The sequence below is a fragment of the Triturus cristatus genome, chromosome 4_1, assembly GCF_964204655.1.
Source record: "Triturus cristatus chromosome 4_1, aTriCri1.1, whole genome shotgun sequence".
Classification (NCBI taxonomy): domain Eukaryota; kingdom Metazoa; phylum Chordata; class Amphibia; order Caudata; family Salamandridae; genus Triturus; species Triturus cristatus.
Window position 1 is genome coordinate 27769889 of NC_140585.1, and position 18023 is coordinate 27787911.

An 18023-nucleotide genomic window follows, 5' to 3' on the forward strand; every position below is an offset into this window, starting at 1 on the left:
GCAGCTTGTTTTTATGATGCATTATACGAGACTTCAAATCCCAGATTTCAAAGACAGCCCTGGACTGGAGAAACCCACCCAGCATGGCCCAGGGAACCTTCCGGGCTGTGTCTTGTCGCCACCCTTCCCCTGCTGCCCTGTCTGACTTCCGGTCCCCGAAGCCCCTTGTCACCAATGGAGAGCCGGGATAGTTGGCACCACAGAGTGGAGTTTTTAAACTGGAATCTGCACTCTGGCACCAGACCCCCCATCTTCCTGCTTCCTTCTGATGCGAAGTGGGGTGCGCGGGGCTGCAGGTCAGAGATGGGGCCCGGCAGCCTCCAGCAGGGACTGTTCACAGGCCAAGCGGTATTTTTTGTGAAAGTGTCCGTCACAAAAATTGTACAAATGTTAGTTTTTTTTGCTGCAATATTTGTTCTCTCACCACAAAATTAGCCAACCCAGGCCACATAATCCAAACCGGCACGTCATTTTCAACAGCGGCACTTACGACAGCTGCCACATGGCGGTGCTGTTTGTCTACTTTTGGGGCATGCATAACACGAGAGTGTTTAATATTACAAAATACATTCAAATGGAATAACACACGCCCCCCCCCCCCCGAGCCATGCTGATAGCGTTGGGGCCTGGAATAGTCTGAAGTGTCACCCGTCAGAGTGTGAGGGTTCGTTTGTGGTGGTGCTGGCGGTGCTGAGAGGGACGAGGAATAGTGCACGCGCCACTGGCCTCCAAAGCAGGGCCCCGGAGCTCACCATTCTTACAAATGAAGCGCTGTGAGTCTGAAGAGGCGCTGTGTCCGCTGGGGAAAACGACCTTACTAACGAATTTCTAACAACGATGGGGCTTAACAACGGATCCTGAACCACGACTTCCTTAACTGCTACTTCACTTACAACCAATTTTCAGAGGTCTGTGCATTTATAAGCACACAGACATGGAAAACGGTTTCAACAGAGCATAAGAGTATAATGGTTTAACTAAAGAATTAAACAATATCGTGTTAACTAAAATATGAACATCTTTTTAAAAGCAAGCAGTACAATTAGTGATCCATCGGTATTTATTTAAAGTATGTGACAAGAGTAGGAGGGGAAAAGTATGTGCAGGTTCATGACCTTGAGTTTAAATCCGCTACCGACTGCAAAAACTGACACTGGACCAATTACAGGCAGACGTTTTGTAGCAGCAAATGAACAGCACCAGCACAGTAACTTTGGCAATACTGACATCTAGTGGCTAGATGTAACTCGACACGGTAGGGTTACAAATGCACTCGCTTATGTGGACAGCACGCAATTAACAAATATCAATTAGTGACCAGCGGAAGTGATGACCCAATTTCCAAGATAAGGATTTTGGGAAAGAGGTAACACAATTAGTAATAGTCGCGGCAAAAGCATTGCTGAGTTTTCTTTGAAAAGGGCTGATTTGTAGCAATACATTGCTTCAGCTTGAGTCCCTGGGCCAGTCTGGAACAGTAGAGACACAAGATTCTTTATTAAAAATAGTTTTTATTGAAAGTGTTGTTTAATTTATTTACTTTTTTAAGGATCGTGTTTCAAACCTGCGTTGTTTTGAACGTAGTGGTAGATTCGGAGTATATATCAACAGATTAATTTTCGAGGTTCACAAAGTCGTGGTTCGGTACACAGTTGTTTGGCTTTGGTCGTGGTTTAGCCTTCGTGGTTTTGGCATTCGTGATTTAGGTGGTAGTTGTATAATCATACATTCCCCGGACACGGTTTTACCGGGTACAGATTTGTGCCCGATAAAAAGGAGTCTGGGGAGGGGGCAGGAGTCTGGGCAGAGCCCGACATCACCCGCCCCGTCCACACCCCACAGGTCCCCACAAGCCTCACCAAGAGCCAGATGCCCCACTAACCCCACACACCACCAGTCACGTGACTTGGAATCCGTGTAATGTCTGGAACGAGAGGACACGCCCTACCAAATGATGGGCATCTGCTAAAGACACCCACAGTAGAATGTCCGAGACAACCAACCCTACAGAAATGGTATAGCCAACATTTTGTATCCACCCAACTCTTCTAAGACGCATTCCATTCCATCATTAATGCATGTATGCATTTATATATCACAAGCCAAGTTTAAGAGCAAAGGCGATCTGCAAATTATGTATGGGAGGGTGGGGCAGATACAGCAAGTATTTCATTTCACAATATTTAAACATTCATATATTTTACACCTTCGCATTTTGGTAGGCATGGGACGCACACCATCAGCCAAGTTTCAGGAAAGTGCCAAGTCCCTGCTTCAAAACCGAAGCTTCGCCTTTAGATCACATCCTCGACCCTTCTTAGCCTGTAGTGTCATTACAAAAGGGGGTGTGCCATAAGCACATGAGTTTACACATCATCCACTTAACGGGGCAGGGAAACTCAAGCACCTCCCGTCCCATGGTGGATTAGGGTGACCAACTGTCATGGGTGCAAATTCAGGATGGTGGGTTTGAAACGTCAGGACAAAGGGTCAACATTCAGGACAAAAAATCAGGACAGAAGGTCAAAATTCAGGACAAAAATTTGGGACAAAGGGTACGTTTATAAGTAAATTGACAACCAAAATTAGGACAAGTCAAAACAAGCATTTGCAATGCAACAGGTTTCGCATCTGCGAGAGTTAAAGCTATTTGCATTGCATATGACAATGCCTTTTATCTGTTTTGATAATTAACACACAAAAAGGCATTGCATTTACAATGCCAAGAGCTCAAACGCTTGTAAATGCGAGACTTCGACCGCCATTGTCCCGAGCTGCATGGAAAGTGAAAGCACGCATGGCGTGCTGAAAGCATGTTGTGCCTGCAGTAGGAGAAACGCATTAAAGAAAATAGTGCTTACCGACTAAAATAAGACATACCGTGTAACAACTGAAGTAAAAGGGCCAGTCCTCAAGGGAGGTTACAAATAAAGACAAGGAGGTACTAACAAGCCTATTAACAAATCAGAAGCCAGTATTTACAAGGGACAATGACACAAGCCAATAAAAAATATGGGCAGAGAGTGGGCAGAGATTCAATTCCATACTTGAATACAGCACGCTCTGCAGAGTATGCTGTGCCCAGGCTCGACCTAAATTTTTTTTTTAAAGGAAATAGAATGTGGCTTGGGTGTCATATGCCGTGCTCAGCATGGGTTTATCACCTGAGGCAGGGGCGGTTGAACCTGTCCATGCTTCCAACCCACAACTGCACACGCCCAAAAGCAGTGGTCAGCAGGGAAGTTAGCTGAATAGGATTTTAAAAAATTCACTGAAAATATTTCATTGGTTATAGTGCTGGTATAGGTAGATGTTAAAATAACAAAAATTAACACCCCAAGCCCCCCCAAAAAACTGAAATTCACCAGTTCTAGTTTGTTGAGCTAACTATATCTTGTGCCCCTCACCACACACTGCTATCGTCTCACATTACTCATGACAGGTTCATGACATCCCTGATTCTATGGATTCTACTGAACAGGTTAAGCAGAATCATACCTGCACGCTGCGAGACGAACAAGCTTTTACCCTTTTTTAATGTGAGGAATACTTTTAAAAACTTTGTGTCTATCTAATGATGAAATCTCTTATAGCCGGACTTTCATAATTGCTCTCCTGATGACTTTAATAACTGCGCACTTTTCACTTCAAACGCACTTTTGCACGAACCTCTAAAAATCAGCAGCAGCCAGTTAAGCAAGGAGAAGGGTGAGGCTGTGTACTTTTACCTCCCCTGCTCGAGATCTCCCCCGTCCACCGCAGCCATTAGCGGGCTGATCGAGTGACGGGTGATTGAGGACTCACTTCCAGTGGGCCACACTGTACCTGCCATCTTGGAGCAAGGACGGTCTAGTGTTTCCGCACCTTTCAAGGCTGGCACGGATCAAAAGAGGGCTGAGGCGCTGGCCGCAGCGGACACGCACAGTGGTCGCGCCAAAGGCAAGCCCGTCTGCGCCCGTCCGCGCCTGGATCGTGCCCAGTGTCAGTCCCCCTGGTCTTTTAACCCCGGAGCAGACAAACACGATTAGATACCCCGTGAAGCGCTACTAGCACCAAGATATTCCATCAAGACACCCCCTTTAAATCATGGAAATCATACTGCGCAACCAAAACGCCCGTCTGGCAACCACGCTGCTCCTGTGGCGTCATCGGGGGATGATCTAACGGATAAGCATGGCCCAAAGAGCAGTAACATTCACGGTGTGTTACTGAACGCAAGATCGCCGGTGAAACATCCGGTAGAATTGAATGACCGTGTTCAGATGAAAAATGCGGATGTAGCTTTTGTCACAGAAACATGGGCCGATGATGGCTCCGGTCCCGATATTGTGAGCGCCACACTTCCTGGTTTCGCAGTCTTTAGATTAGACAGACAAAAAAAAGAGGAGGACTGGCCATATGCTATCGCAATAATTTCAAAACCCGACTTGAACCATTAACTATGGTGGGTCTCGAGGCGATGACATTTCTGATATAGCCTCCAGACTCGTCCGCTTTAAAAGGGCTGCTGATATATCGTCCTCCAGGCTTTAGGAGCAATGTTATTGATAACCTTAGCACTGCCAAAGAAACCTTGATGACGAATGAAAACTTCACGGTGCTGGGAGATTTTAATTTTCATCTTGAAAAACTGACAGACCCAGATTCGCAAAAATTCATTGAAGCTAAGGACGCCTTCGGACTTTCCTTAATCTCCAAGGGCCCAACACATAATGCCGGTCATATGTTGGACGGTATCTTTCCCAACTATGAGGACATTAGGTTACTGCCATCCAATCCTCTGACCTGGTCGGATCATTGGGCGGTTAACAGGCTAATGAAGACAAAAAAACTGTCATGCGTAGGCCATCCATTCATTATACAACGGGCAGAGCCTGGCATAAAATCTCTCCAGCCGAATTAGAAGAAGCTGTTACCTCCACCCCCTGTCAACTGGGGGACGATGCACAGCAAAATGTGGATACCTTCACACATTGGCTAAACACAGCTTTAGACAAGATAGTACCAACAACCAAAATGTATGCAATAAAAAAAATATCCCAACCCTGGTATAATGAGAATCTCAGACTATCAGGGCAGGATTACCACCGGCAGGAACAGAAATGGAGAAAAAACTATGATGCAGGAGAGAAGACCAAAATTAGCAAAGTATAAAGAGGGCATACTAAAAGCAAAGACCACATATTTTACAGAGCATATAAAAAAGGCCTGTGATGCAAATAAAACCCTCTTCTCAGTTATCAAGAAATAGGTAACTCCTACTAATGCCACCAACACTGGAATAAATCAAGAATTCTGCGACAGACTGGCCCGTTTCTTCCGAGAGAAGGTGGTAAACATCTAGAATAAGTTTGCGGCAAACAAAGCAGTGCATCCTCAGGACAAGCACACAACTGAAGGCTGCGAGACAATAACAGTCTTTCTTCACTTGAGACCCCCTCAGAAGATGAACTCAGAGACATAACTCTGCTAATCAAATCAGGCTCACCATATGATCCCTGTCCGCCTAACCTCGTGCACCAAATACCTGCCCAGGTGGCAAGTAACTTGGGCCAAATTCTAAACAAAGTATTCACAAGTGGGACTTTCCCAGTCCAATGGCAACGTACTTCAATTCTCCCACGTCTGAAAAAAGATAATCTGGACATTGCAGAGCCGTGTAACTAGAGGCCAATCTCGAGACTCCCCTTCACGGCTAAAGTGGCAGAGAAAATTATGAATAAGCAAATCTCAGAATATATAGAAGCAAACTCACTGTTGGATGAATTGCAACATGGTTTTAGGAAAAATTATAGCACTGAATCCGCTTTAATCATAGCCATGGCAGGCCATTCCAGAGGCGAGAAGCCACCACTTGAAAAGATCTGCCACCCCTCCGAGAGAGCAGGATATGTGGGGTAATGATCAGTGACTGGGCGGATGACCTCAGAGTTCGACACGGAATATAGTGTTGCAGTCTATCTTCAAGATATGGGGCACCTGGTTTATGAAAGGCATTAAAGACCAGCACTAGGGATTTAAAGGCGATCCGTTTCCTAATAGGTAGCCAGTGCAGGGAGGCCAGGAGGGGTGTAGAATGAGTTCTCGGCCCTGCCATTTTGGATCACCTGGAAGCGGCCAAGTATATAATTCCTATCAAACCGCCAGCAAAATGTGGCAATGGGGAAGTTTGTCTCCAAGCAGTTCTCCTTACCATGTGGAGTACCACAGGGATCGGCACTCAGCCCTACACTCTTTAATCTTTATGTTACGCCATTGGCATCGCTTATAAAAAACGCTGGTTTTTCCCTCGCCTCCTATGCTGAAGACACCCGAATAGTGGCGTCTCTGACCAATGGGGAAAACAGTCCTGGATGCGCATTCAGCACTTGCATGAGAGGCGAGGGACTGGATGGACAGACATTGCTTGAGACTGAATGCCTCAAAGACCGAGGTCATCATCTTTAGCAACAAACCCTCCCCCTGGACACCAGACTGGTGGCCGTGGGAGCTAGATACCCTACCCACACCCTCAACCAAGGTAAAGAACCTAGGTATTATAATGGATCGGGAACTTAAATTTAAAGAACAAGTTAACAAAATTGCAGCGGCATCCTGCTGTTCTATAAGGTTGATTCAAGAAATCAAAAAATATATCCCGACTGAACTGCTAAGAGCAGTAACCTTAGAAATGGTCCTCACACGAATGGACGACTGTAATGGTCTTTACCTTTCACTTGCTACGGGTCTCGTTAACAGACTTGAGATCCTACAGAATGTGGCAGCCCACCTCATCTTTAAGATCCCAGAAATCGAATCAGCAAGGGAAGCCATAAGAAAACTGCATCGGCCGCCCGTCAGACAACAATGCAAACTCAAGGCCCTCTGCTTGGCGTTTAAATCCTTGCAAGGACTGAGACCAGACCAGCTCAAAAACAAACTGCGATGGTGTACGCCAGCAAGAACGCTGCGCTCAGGCCTGGCGAGAAACATGATGGTCCCTCCAGCAAAGAAGGACACACGGGGAGGCAGATGTTTGCTCTGGAACTAACTACCTATCGCCCTAAAATCAGCACCCTCACTGATAAGGTTCAGAGAGGGCCTAAAAACCCGGCTATCTGTGGAAGCCGGATAATTCTAGTTGTTTTTTCGTTCTCGCCCACAGCAGATGTTCCTCACCTATGCTGCACCGGTTCTCAGCTTTCTATAGCGCCGAGACGCCTTTGGGCATTAGCTGCGCTCTGCAAGTATCATTTACATTACATTTCACACCATGGTTACAGCGCCCTACAGCTTGTGGCTCTGAAACAATTCAATCTTCCACTCAACTAACGGCTTCACACAACCCGCGATTTCAAGTCAAAAGGTTGACAGGTCTGTATCGCCACTGGATAGATCTCCTGCCAGCTTCTCTGGACAAAACTCTAGTTTGGTAAAATAAACGACGCCCATTCCTGCGATGGGAAAAATGGGAAAACTTCAAAGCTGGGCTTACAACGAGATAAACTACCTCCGAGGCACACGCTGCTACTACAGAATCCGACAATCTGGACTGCGACAACATCTTTAGTGAAGTTCTGAAAATAAACATCCGCACCTTTGAAATGTCCTCTCAATTTGTCTATTCGACTGTATTAAACTACTTAAGATTGCCACCTGCCGAGATAACCCCTTGAGGGTAATATATCTCGCTAACAGACGTGTTGGCCTTTCATACACGTTTTTGGGGACAGATCCTGGCTTTACGCACAACCTACCTTGAACCATACCTCTGCCACCCCCTTCAGGTGCGCAAAGCACTTACCTTCTTTAACATGGATCAATACATGCACCCTACAATGTATTGATTTGTAAACTGTCGATCATGCAACTTTTCCCCACACACAACCACATTTACCTCCAGAACTTGCCCTGTTTCCAAGCTACGCACCCACGCATGTTCACGCAGTAACTTCATGCTGTATAGGACTATAGTGATGTCACTGACCCCGTCACGAGAGGTGATGACAGTGCATGGTGGACGCACGAGTTCTAGTTGAGTATTCATGAACTGGTGAATTTCGGTGGGGGGGGGATCTTGGTCACCATGAGGCTGCATGGGACTATCAATTAAAGTCTACACGGGTTCCCCAGCAGCCTTTTCCCTTGGTGATTAACTAATGGCACGTTCGCATTGCTGTCAGACAGCAGGCACTCTAGTGAGAAAGCGCTTTTCTTTCGCTCTCATCACCCTCAGCTCTGGTCCTCACAGGGCAGGAAACACGTCACCCAACCAGAAGCACCTCACGGTCTGCATTAACAGCCGGGTACTTTTATCCACAATAAGCATGCAAAAGTTTTTAGTAAACAAAACAAAAAAAAACAGGTGTGTTCCTCCCCATGTACCTTCGCCCACTTCAGCTTCAGTTACATGCAGATGCCCTCTCAGTTGGATGGCCGGCAAGTGGTCAGCAGGGTTACATTCACATTCAGAACCCTCATAGATTCTGGACCCATGACCTCAAAATCATAGCTCATGAGAACAAGAAAAGGTCAATCATGCATGCCTTTTCTAAAATCCTTTCAGAAAAATGTGTCAGTTCAGTCCTGCCAACATCCCCCCTGCTGGGAGGCCAGCTAAAGTGCATTTACTTTAAAAAGCTTTATTATTCGGGTACCAGTATTATGATACAACATGAAATGGGCTGCAAACGAGAGGGGCGTATTCCTATCTAGATGCAACGGGAGGGGCGTATTCCTATCTAGATGCAAACGGGAGGGGCGTATTCCTATCTAGATGCAAACGGGAGAGGCGTATTCTTATCTAGATGCAAACGGGAGGGGCGTATTCCTATCTAGATGCAAATGGGAGGGGCATATTCCTATCTAGATGCAAACGGGAGGGGCGTAGCGTATTCCTATCTAGATGCAACGGAAGGGGCGTATTCCTATCTAGATGCAAACGGGAGGGGCGTATTCCTATCTAGATGCAAACGGGATGGGCATATTCCTATCTTGATGCAAACGGGAGGGGCGTATTCCTATCTAGATGCAAACGGGATGGGCGTATTCCTATCTAGATGCAAACAGGAGGGGCGTATTCCTATCTAGATGCAAACGAAAGGGGCGTATTCCTATCTAGATGCAAATGGAAGGGGCGTAGCGTATTCCTATCTAGATGCAACGGGAGGGGCGTATTCCTATCTAGATGCAAACAGGAGGGGCGTATTCCTATCTAGATGCAAACGGGAGGGGCGTATTCCTATCTAGATGCAAACGGGAGGTGCTTAGCGTATTCCTATCTAGATGCAACAGGAGGGGCGTATTCCTATCTAGATGCAAACGGGAGGGGCATATTCCTATCTAGATGCAAACGGGAGGGGCGTATTCCTATCTAGATGCAAACGGGAGGGGGTATTCCTATCTAGATGCAAACGGGAGGGGCGTATTCCTATCTAGATGCAAACGAGAGAGGCTTATTCCTATCTAGATGCAAACGAGAGGGGCGTATTCCTATCTAGATGCAAACGGGAGGGGCGTATTCCTATCTAGATGCAAACGAAAGGGGCATATTCCTATCTAGATGCAAACGGGATGGGCATATTCCTATCTTGATGCAAACGGGAGGGGCGTATTCCTATCTAGATGCAAACAGGAGGGGCGTATTCCTATCTAGATGCAAACGAAAGGGGCGTATTCCTATCTAGATGCAAATGGAAGGGGCGTAGCGTATTCCTATCTAGATGCAACGGGAGGGGCGTATTCCTATCTAGATGCAAACAGGAGGGGCGTATTCCTATCTAGATGCAAACGGGAGGGGCGTATTCCTATCTAGATGCAAACGGGAGGTGCTTAGCGTATTCCTATCTAGATGCAACAGGAGGGGCGTATTCCTATCTAGATGCAAACGAGAGGGGCGTATTCCTATCTAGATGCAAACGGGAGGGGGTATTCCTATCTAGATGCAAACGGGAGGGGCGTATTCCTATCTAGATGCAAACGAGAGAGGCTTATTCCTATCTAGATGCAAACGAGAGGGGCGTATTCCTATCTAGATGCAAACGGGAGGGGCGTATTCCTATCTAGATGCAAACGAAAGGGGCATATTCCTATCTAGATGCAAACGAGAGGGCTGTATTCCTATCTAGATGAAAACGAGAGGGACGTATTCCTATCTAGATGCAAACGGGAGGGGCGTAGCGTATTCCTATCTAGATGCAACGGGAGGGGCGTATTCCTATCTAGATGCAAACGGGAGGGGCGTATTCCTATCTAGATGCAAGCGGGAGGGGCGTATTCCTATCTAGATGCAAACGGGAGGGGCGTAGCGTATTCCTATCTAGATGCAACGGGAGGGGCGTATTCATATCTAGATGCAAACGGGAGGGTCGTATTCCTATCAAGATGCAAAGGAAAGGGGCGTATTCCTATCTAGATGCAAACGAGAGGGGCGTATTCCTATCTAGATGCAAACGAGAGGGACGTATTCCTATCTAGATGCAAACGGGAGTGGCATATTCCTATCTAGATGCAAACGGGATGGGCATATTCCTATCTAGATGCAAACGGGAGGGGCGTAGCGTATTCCTATCTAGATGCAACGGGAGGGGCGTATTCCTATCTAGATGCAAACAAGAGGGGCATATTCCTATCTAGATGCAAACGGGAGGGGCGTATTCCTATCTAGATGCAAACGGGAGGGGCGTAGCGTATTCCTATCTAGATGCAAACGGGAGGGGTGTATTCCTATCAAGATGCAAACAGGAGGGGCGTATTCCTAGCTAGATGCAAACGGGAGGGGCATATTCCTATCTAGATGCAAACGGGAGGGGCGTAGCGTATTCCTATCTAGATGCAACGGAAGAGGCGTATTCCTATCTAGATGCAAACGGGAGGGGCGTATTCCTATCTAGATGCAAACGGGAGGGGCGTATTCCTATCTAGATGCAAACGAGAGGGGCATATTCCTATCTAGATGCAAACGGGAGGGGCATATTCCTATCTAGATGCAAACGGGAGGGGCGTAGCGTATTCCAATCTAGATGCAAACGGGAGGGGCGTATTCCTATCTAGATGCAAATGAGAGGGGCATATTCCTATCTAGATGCAAACGGGAGGGGCGTATTCCTATCTAGATGCAAACGGGAGGGGCGTACTCGTTCTTTGTTGAAAAAGTTGATGCCATCTATAGGTCGTTCTCTCACCTTCCCATCAGTGAGAATATTAGAGTCCCATTGACTTCCAAGCGGCTACTGGTCATTCCTAGCCCTACGCAAGAGGAGTTCAAATCTTTGACAATTAAAGTCAAATCCGGGTCACCTGATGACCCTATGAGACCAACTCAGTTTCGGGAACTTGCCGAGTGCTGTTACCCGGCTATGCACAATCTTATTAATCTCTCTTTTAGCACTGGTAGTGTCCCCACTGCCTGGAAGCAGGCGACCGTTATACCTATTCTTAAAAAACCCTCCCTTGACCCTACTAAATTAGAGCACTACCGACCCATCTCCCTCCTCCCCTGGATGGCCAAATTAGCTGAGGCTCACGCGAATTGCATTCTTTCTTCTCACCTGCAGGAAGCCAACATACTGGATAAATCCCAAAATGGATTTCGTGCGGGCCACAGCACCGAGACTGCTCTTTTGGTGGTAGTGGAACATATTAGGAAATTGCTGGACCAGGGTCAGACGGCGGCACTGATCCTATTGGATCTCAGTGCCGCCTTTGACACGGTCTCCCACCATATCCTTTTGCAGCGTCTTGGGGAGGTAGGAGTAGGAGGGATGGCTCTTGATTGGTTTCGCTCCTTTCTTATGGATCGAACCTTTAAGGTATCTTTACCGCCCTATGTCTCTGCCCCTCGCCCCATTCTCCAAGGTGTTCCGCAGGGTTCGGCTCTCAGCCCTACCCTATTCAATCTGTATGTTCAGCCATTGGCGGAGGTAGCCCATAGTTTTGGTCTCACCATGGTGTCATACGCCGATGACACGCAGCTGGCGGTGGCACTTAATGGTGATTCCACCGTGGATGCCTCTACCTTTCAGTCAGCCCTTAAGGCTGTGGCAGGCTGGATGGCGGAAAATAGACTCCAACTTAACGCTGCCAAGACCGAGGTTATCATCTTTGGTAAGGAAACTGGGCTATGGGGAGATAATTGGTGGCCATTGGAGTTGGGTCCTGTTCCCATTCCTGTAGATGAAGTCAGAAATCTGGGCGTATGGATTGACGACAAACTCTCTTTCACTCCTCATACCAAACGTGTAGCTGGTATCTGTTTTGGTGCCCTGCAGTGCCTTCGGCCCATTTTTAAATTTTTTGATGCGGACACCAGACAGATCATAGTGCAAGCTCTGGTTCTTACCAGATTGGACTATGCCAGCTCTCTGCTTCTGGGTGTTAATCAGGCAGAATTAGCTCGCCTTCAGCGGGTTCAAAACGCTGCGGCCAGAATGCTGGTTGGTCTTCCTAAGTTTGTCTCTGTTCGTCGTACTATTCAAGATCTTCACTGGCTACCAGTAGGCCAGAGAATTAAGTTTAAAGCACTCTGCGTAACTTTTAAAATTCTTAAGTTAGCCTCCCCTCCTATTCTTACCCAGACTGTCCTTCACTATGTTCCTCCCAGAACCCTCCGATCTGCAGGGTCTAACTTAGCCATTGTCCCGCGTTTCAAGAAAGCGAGAATAGGTGGTCGTTCCTTTTCGGTGTTGGCAGCCACCCTTTGGAACTCTCTGCCTGCTTCACTTCGTGCTATCCCGGACCTGCTCCCTTTTAGGAAGTCATTAAAAACCTTCCCATTTTCCACAGCTTAGCCTCCTCCCCTCTGGTTATCTCTGTGTTGTTGTGTTTCGTTATCTCCAAAGCGCCGGGACGCCTCTTGGCTGCGGCATCTGTGCGCTATACAAAATTAAATAACATAACATAACGTATTCCTATCTAGATGCAAACGGGAGGGGTGTATTCCTATCTAGATGCAAACAGGAGGGGCGTATTCCTTGCTAGATGCAAACGGGACGGGCATATTCCTATCTAGATGCAAACGGGAGGGGCGTAGTGTATTCCTATCTAGATGCAACGGGAGAGGCGTATTCCTATCTAGATGCAAACGGGAGGGGCGTATTCCTATCTAGATGCAAACGGGAGGGGCGTATTCCTATCTAGATGCAAACGAGAGGGGCGTATTCCTATCTAGATGCAAACGGGAGGGGCGTAGCGTATTCCTATCTAGATGCAAACGGGAGGGGCATATTCCAATCTAGATGCAAACGGGAGGGGCGTATTCCTATCTAGATGCAAACGGGAGGGGCGTAGATGCAAACGGGAGGGGCGTATTCCTATCTAGATGCAAACGGGAGGGGCGTATTACTATCTAGATGCAAACGGGAGGGGCATATTCCTATCTAGATGCAAACGGGAGGGTCGTATTCCTATCTAGATGCAAATGGGAGGGGCGTATTCCTATCTAGATGCAAACGAGAGGGGCGTATTCCTATCCAGACTACCATAAAGTGCCAGGGTAGTTCCAGAAGTGTAAAACAGAGGGGATCAGACCATAGTTCATCATGTAAACTAAGGAATGCTGGACAGATTGAATTTGGGTGCACCAGTGACCCAGTTCTTCTCTGAACGCTGAGTGGCAGAGCAAGGAACACTGCTGAAGTGTCGGTACTTACACAAATCCCACAAATTAAGTGTTCTTATTTCAGAGATGAAGGCACATAATCGTACTAGCTGTACAGACACAAAATCCACAAACATTTTTTCAACAAAGGGTTTGTGGAAAAGAATAACCCTCCTCCCCAAACCTACCGAGACACCCAACAGGAGGCCAACATTTTGGCAAATGTTGAACTCTACAAAACCCATGAACAAAAACAAAACAGTACAATCCCACTGGGTTTACCCGTGCACAGTGCTGTAGCCCCCTTCACCGCAGAGCTATTGTTACGCCACTGGGCAGGACTGGTCTGTCGGATGACCACAGGTTTCTCAGTCACGGAACAAACTGTAAACCACAGCCGGACAAACACAACGTGCCGTGGTCTTGCTCTGCTATCAGATCCTGGCAGGGAGGGGACAGGGAAGGGTGGTATGCCGTGGCTTGGCAAAGCGAGCTGAACCGAGGGTGATTAGAGTGTGTGATGGTCAGACCCCAGAAACGTGGGTCGCCCCTGCTGCCTGGCACTACTTAAGTTTATGGCGCTGAAACTGGGCCGGAGGCTAGTATGTGGGACGTGCTTCTTCTGGAATGCCATTTTTTGTGTTAGTGGTCTACAGTACACAATACCTAAACAAGCATTTGCAATGCAATAGGTCTACAATTTACACGAGACCTATTGCATTGCATTAATTTAATTTATTTAATGCATTTTTATATAGCGTGGACTTTACCCAAAGGTGTCAGTGTGAAGGCACGGACAACAGGAGGGAGGGCGGGGAGAGGAAAAGAAGGCACGACAACAGGAGGAACGGTGGGGAGCGAAAAAGAAGGCACGACAGCGGGGTGAGGGGGTAGGTACCAAAGCATGCCATGACGTACTGTGCAACAACCAAAGTGAAGAGGCCAGTCACCATGGGAGGTGACAAATGAAGAGGAGGGGGTACTAAAGAGGGACGAATCAGACGCCAGCATTTACGACAGACAATGACCGTTGTTGTACAAGCTTTATTCGAGATATTTCTCATAAAAGCACAGCATAAAAACATTTAGAGATTAAAAAACAAGATATTTACAAATATAAATTCATGTAGCACAGCATAAAAACATTAGAGGTTAAAAAACAAGATATTTACAAATATAAATTCATATAGGCGTTCTGTGTAGCTCATACAGTATTAGCATAGAAATGTTTACATTTGCCAAGTAATTTTACATTTTTAGCCAAAAAAATAAATAAAAGAAAAACCTGATTAACTGGTCCCCCCCATAAAACGTTGCCTGATGGCCCAGGCCCAACCCAAGTATTTGGCTACCCCAATGACTATCGATTCATGGGTTGTTGTACACACAATTCTTAAAGCCACTGTGCTATCACGTGTCCCCAGGTTTTTACATACAGGGGTGAGCCATAGTCTCCTGGGTAATGAGTAGGCTTTGCATACGAATAGAAAGTGACCTACACTCTCCTCTGCATTACCACAGGCTGGACATAACCTGTTGGTCGACTTATGCCAACGTGACGTTAATTTTTTTAAGGGAATAGATCCGGATCTTAGCTGGAAGACTAACTTCCTATCCATTGGTACCGTGATAGTATCCCAATAGTTTTCTAGGATAGGAAAAATTTTTGTCTCCAAAAAACGACCAGCCATAGAGTCGGACCTAACGTCGTTCAGCAAATTGCCACCCACCCAATCCCAATAACGTAATTTGAGGTCTTCTTTGCTTGGAAACTCTTCACCCGCTGGGTTATTCCAAAGATTGGAAAACCCCAGATCAATTAGCATTGCCCTTAGATTTTTAAGCCAAGTTATCTTGTGAAAAATGTCTTCCTTAATTATCCAGAGAAAACCCTCTGCATATTGTCTAATCTCTGGAGTTGTCCAAAGACGCCTCCAGTAGAGAACAGGGCGCAATCGCGCTCTATCAGTAATTGGGCGTTTACCTAACTCCAGGAACAATGGTATTAGGGGGGTGCTCTGAGGAAGTCCTGTTATCCCTCTGAGGAACTTGTTCTCAGATATCTGTAAGGCCGCTAGATTGTCCCAGGCCCATAACTCCGCACCATATAAAGTGGCACCTAAGACCTTGGCATCGTACACTATAAGTGCGGGTTTAATCGGCTTTGTTTTTGATTTGCGGTGTTCACCCCTCAAAGCACCTGAAACTTGTTGGTGTTTTATGACCACTTTTTCCAAATGATGCGACCAGCCAGCGCTCTCTGCTATCTGTACCCCCAAATATGTAAACTCCTTAACGGTGTCTAACTTACAATTATTTAGGGTTACCTTGGGATAGATTCTACGGTTTGGGGTAAAGGCCATTAATTTTGTTTTCCCCACGTTTACCTCAAGCCCGTGCTCCGTGCAAAAGGTATCAAAAATATTTAATGCACGTTGCAGCCCTGCAGGGGTTTTTGACAAGATAAGAGTATCGTCAGCGAACATCAGGATCGGAACCCTGGCGTCCGCTAACAGACAATGACACAAGCCAATGGCAAACATGGGCGGAGAGTGGGCGGGGCTTCTATTTGCTAATCGTCTAACAATAAGTCTCACAGAGCAGCGCATGCGCTCAGGCTCTAGGCTCGACCTAAAAAGAGCCTTGCAGCATGGCCTAGGACCCCCGCGCACAGGTCGCATAGGTTGGGCACAGATTAGAGGATGGATATCGGGACTTTCCTTGCCAGTTCCAAATTTCATACTGGACGAATCACGGTCTCTAGAGCATGAAATTAAGAATGTAGTGAAAACCTGTTTGTTTCACTTACTCTGAGGGCAAAAAACACCAATTTGATCCCTGAAATGGTTAGACCTCACCTAGTGGGTTCATTAATAAACTGCATAACTGATAAGTACTTATCCAGCAGCAAGAGGTGCAGAATATGGGGGTTCCCCTGACATCAAAGGAGATCAGACCATATCTCTAAGGATGGAGTGAATGTCTACCACACCGATTGCCCTACAGGCCGGCACACAATTCAAAGCCCTCTGGATTATATGTACGTGCCTCGTCAGAATGGCCGCAGGGTAGCAAAGGGAAAAAGTGTGCCAGTAGGTTCTACATACACTTATCAGGTCACAGGACAACACGAATGGGCTTTTAAAAGCACTTTAATCAATGGTCAATGGGTTGTAATCTCTTGAATAACAATTTCCCTGCGGAGAATAGGAATACTTTCACCACAGAGGCTTTTAAATCCAAAGAGGATCCCCCTTTCTTAGGCTACCCTACTCCTGCTAGGTGGATTTAGAGTGGTACAGCTCCTACAAAGCATTTAAAGAACCTTTTAATCATCTGTTCGCTTTTTTTGCTGTACTTGAGGTTGCAACATTCTACAACACCTATAATGCCCTCTCCATGGGTAGAGCGGATCATTCCAAACAGTTCAAATCACGTCACTGGAACCTGGACCACAGCAGGCCAATGGGACTGAGGGATACCAAACAGGTGATGGCATCGATGAACCGGCATGCCCTTTCTAGGATGCTTGCCTTTCTGTGGCTCAAAAAGCTATGGAGATATGTTTTTGACTTCCCCTACTTCTTCTCTGCGATCACTGCATCAACTGACGCAGTAATGCTCTGTCGATACCGCCCCTCCAAAATCATCAGTCTCACACCACTCTCTGGAATGTCAGGCGTGCACCCCACTCGGTCCATGCCCACAGTCTAACACCTTTCTCGCCAAAAAAAGCTGTGGTAGGTCTAAACAAGCATTGGCATAGCCAATAGGTCTCGCCTTTGGGACCTTGTAAGTGTTTAGCCAGAGCTATTGGGTTTGCCAATGGTATTAAGCTATGTTGTAGAGCATTGTGGTTGCAGTGCAGAATGTTGAAAATAAATAATAAAGTGTTATAAGCATTTTTGTCACCTTATATATACAAGAAAACAGGAGAGTGGAGGTTGGGAATTAGTACTTGATTGAATTACGAGTAGTGGACGGACACTCAGGGATTATCAATAAATGCCAGATTCCGAGGGCAGACTGAGTTGGTGCTGAGGGATGCTGAGGTGGTTGTGTGCTAGTGCGGAGGTGCTACCGAATGATGCTGAGGTGGAGGTGCTGCACCGATGATCAGGTGGTGCTGAGTGATCCCGAGTTGGTGCAGTGCTGAGGTGAAGCTGCACTTATGCCGAGGGGGTGCTACGTTAGTGCTGAGGTGGGGCTGCACTGATGCCGAGGGGGTGCTGCGTTAGTGCTGAGGTGGGGCTGCACTGTGGCTGAGGTGGGGCTGCGCTGGTGGTGGTGCACAGATGTGGAGGTGGTGCTGTGCTGATGCTGAGATGGTGCAGTGCTGAGGTGATGCTGCACTGATGCCAAGGGGGTGCTGCATTAGTGCTGAGGTGGGGCTGCACTGGTGGTGGTGCACAGATGTGGAGGTGGTGCTGTGCTGATGCTGAGATGG

General features: G+C 47.0%; 1 protein-coding gene across 1 annotated transcript in view; it reads right to left on the minus strand.

Annotated features, from left to right (window-relative positions):
* The window catches only part of LOC146839363 (glutathione S-transferase P 1-like), a 169274-nt gene that overhangs the window by 114763 nt on the left and 36488 nt on the right, over positions 1-18023 (minus strand). The gene's annotated exons all lie outside the window — the stretch shown is intronic.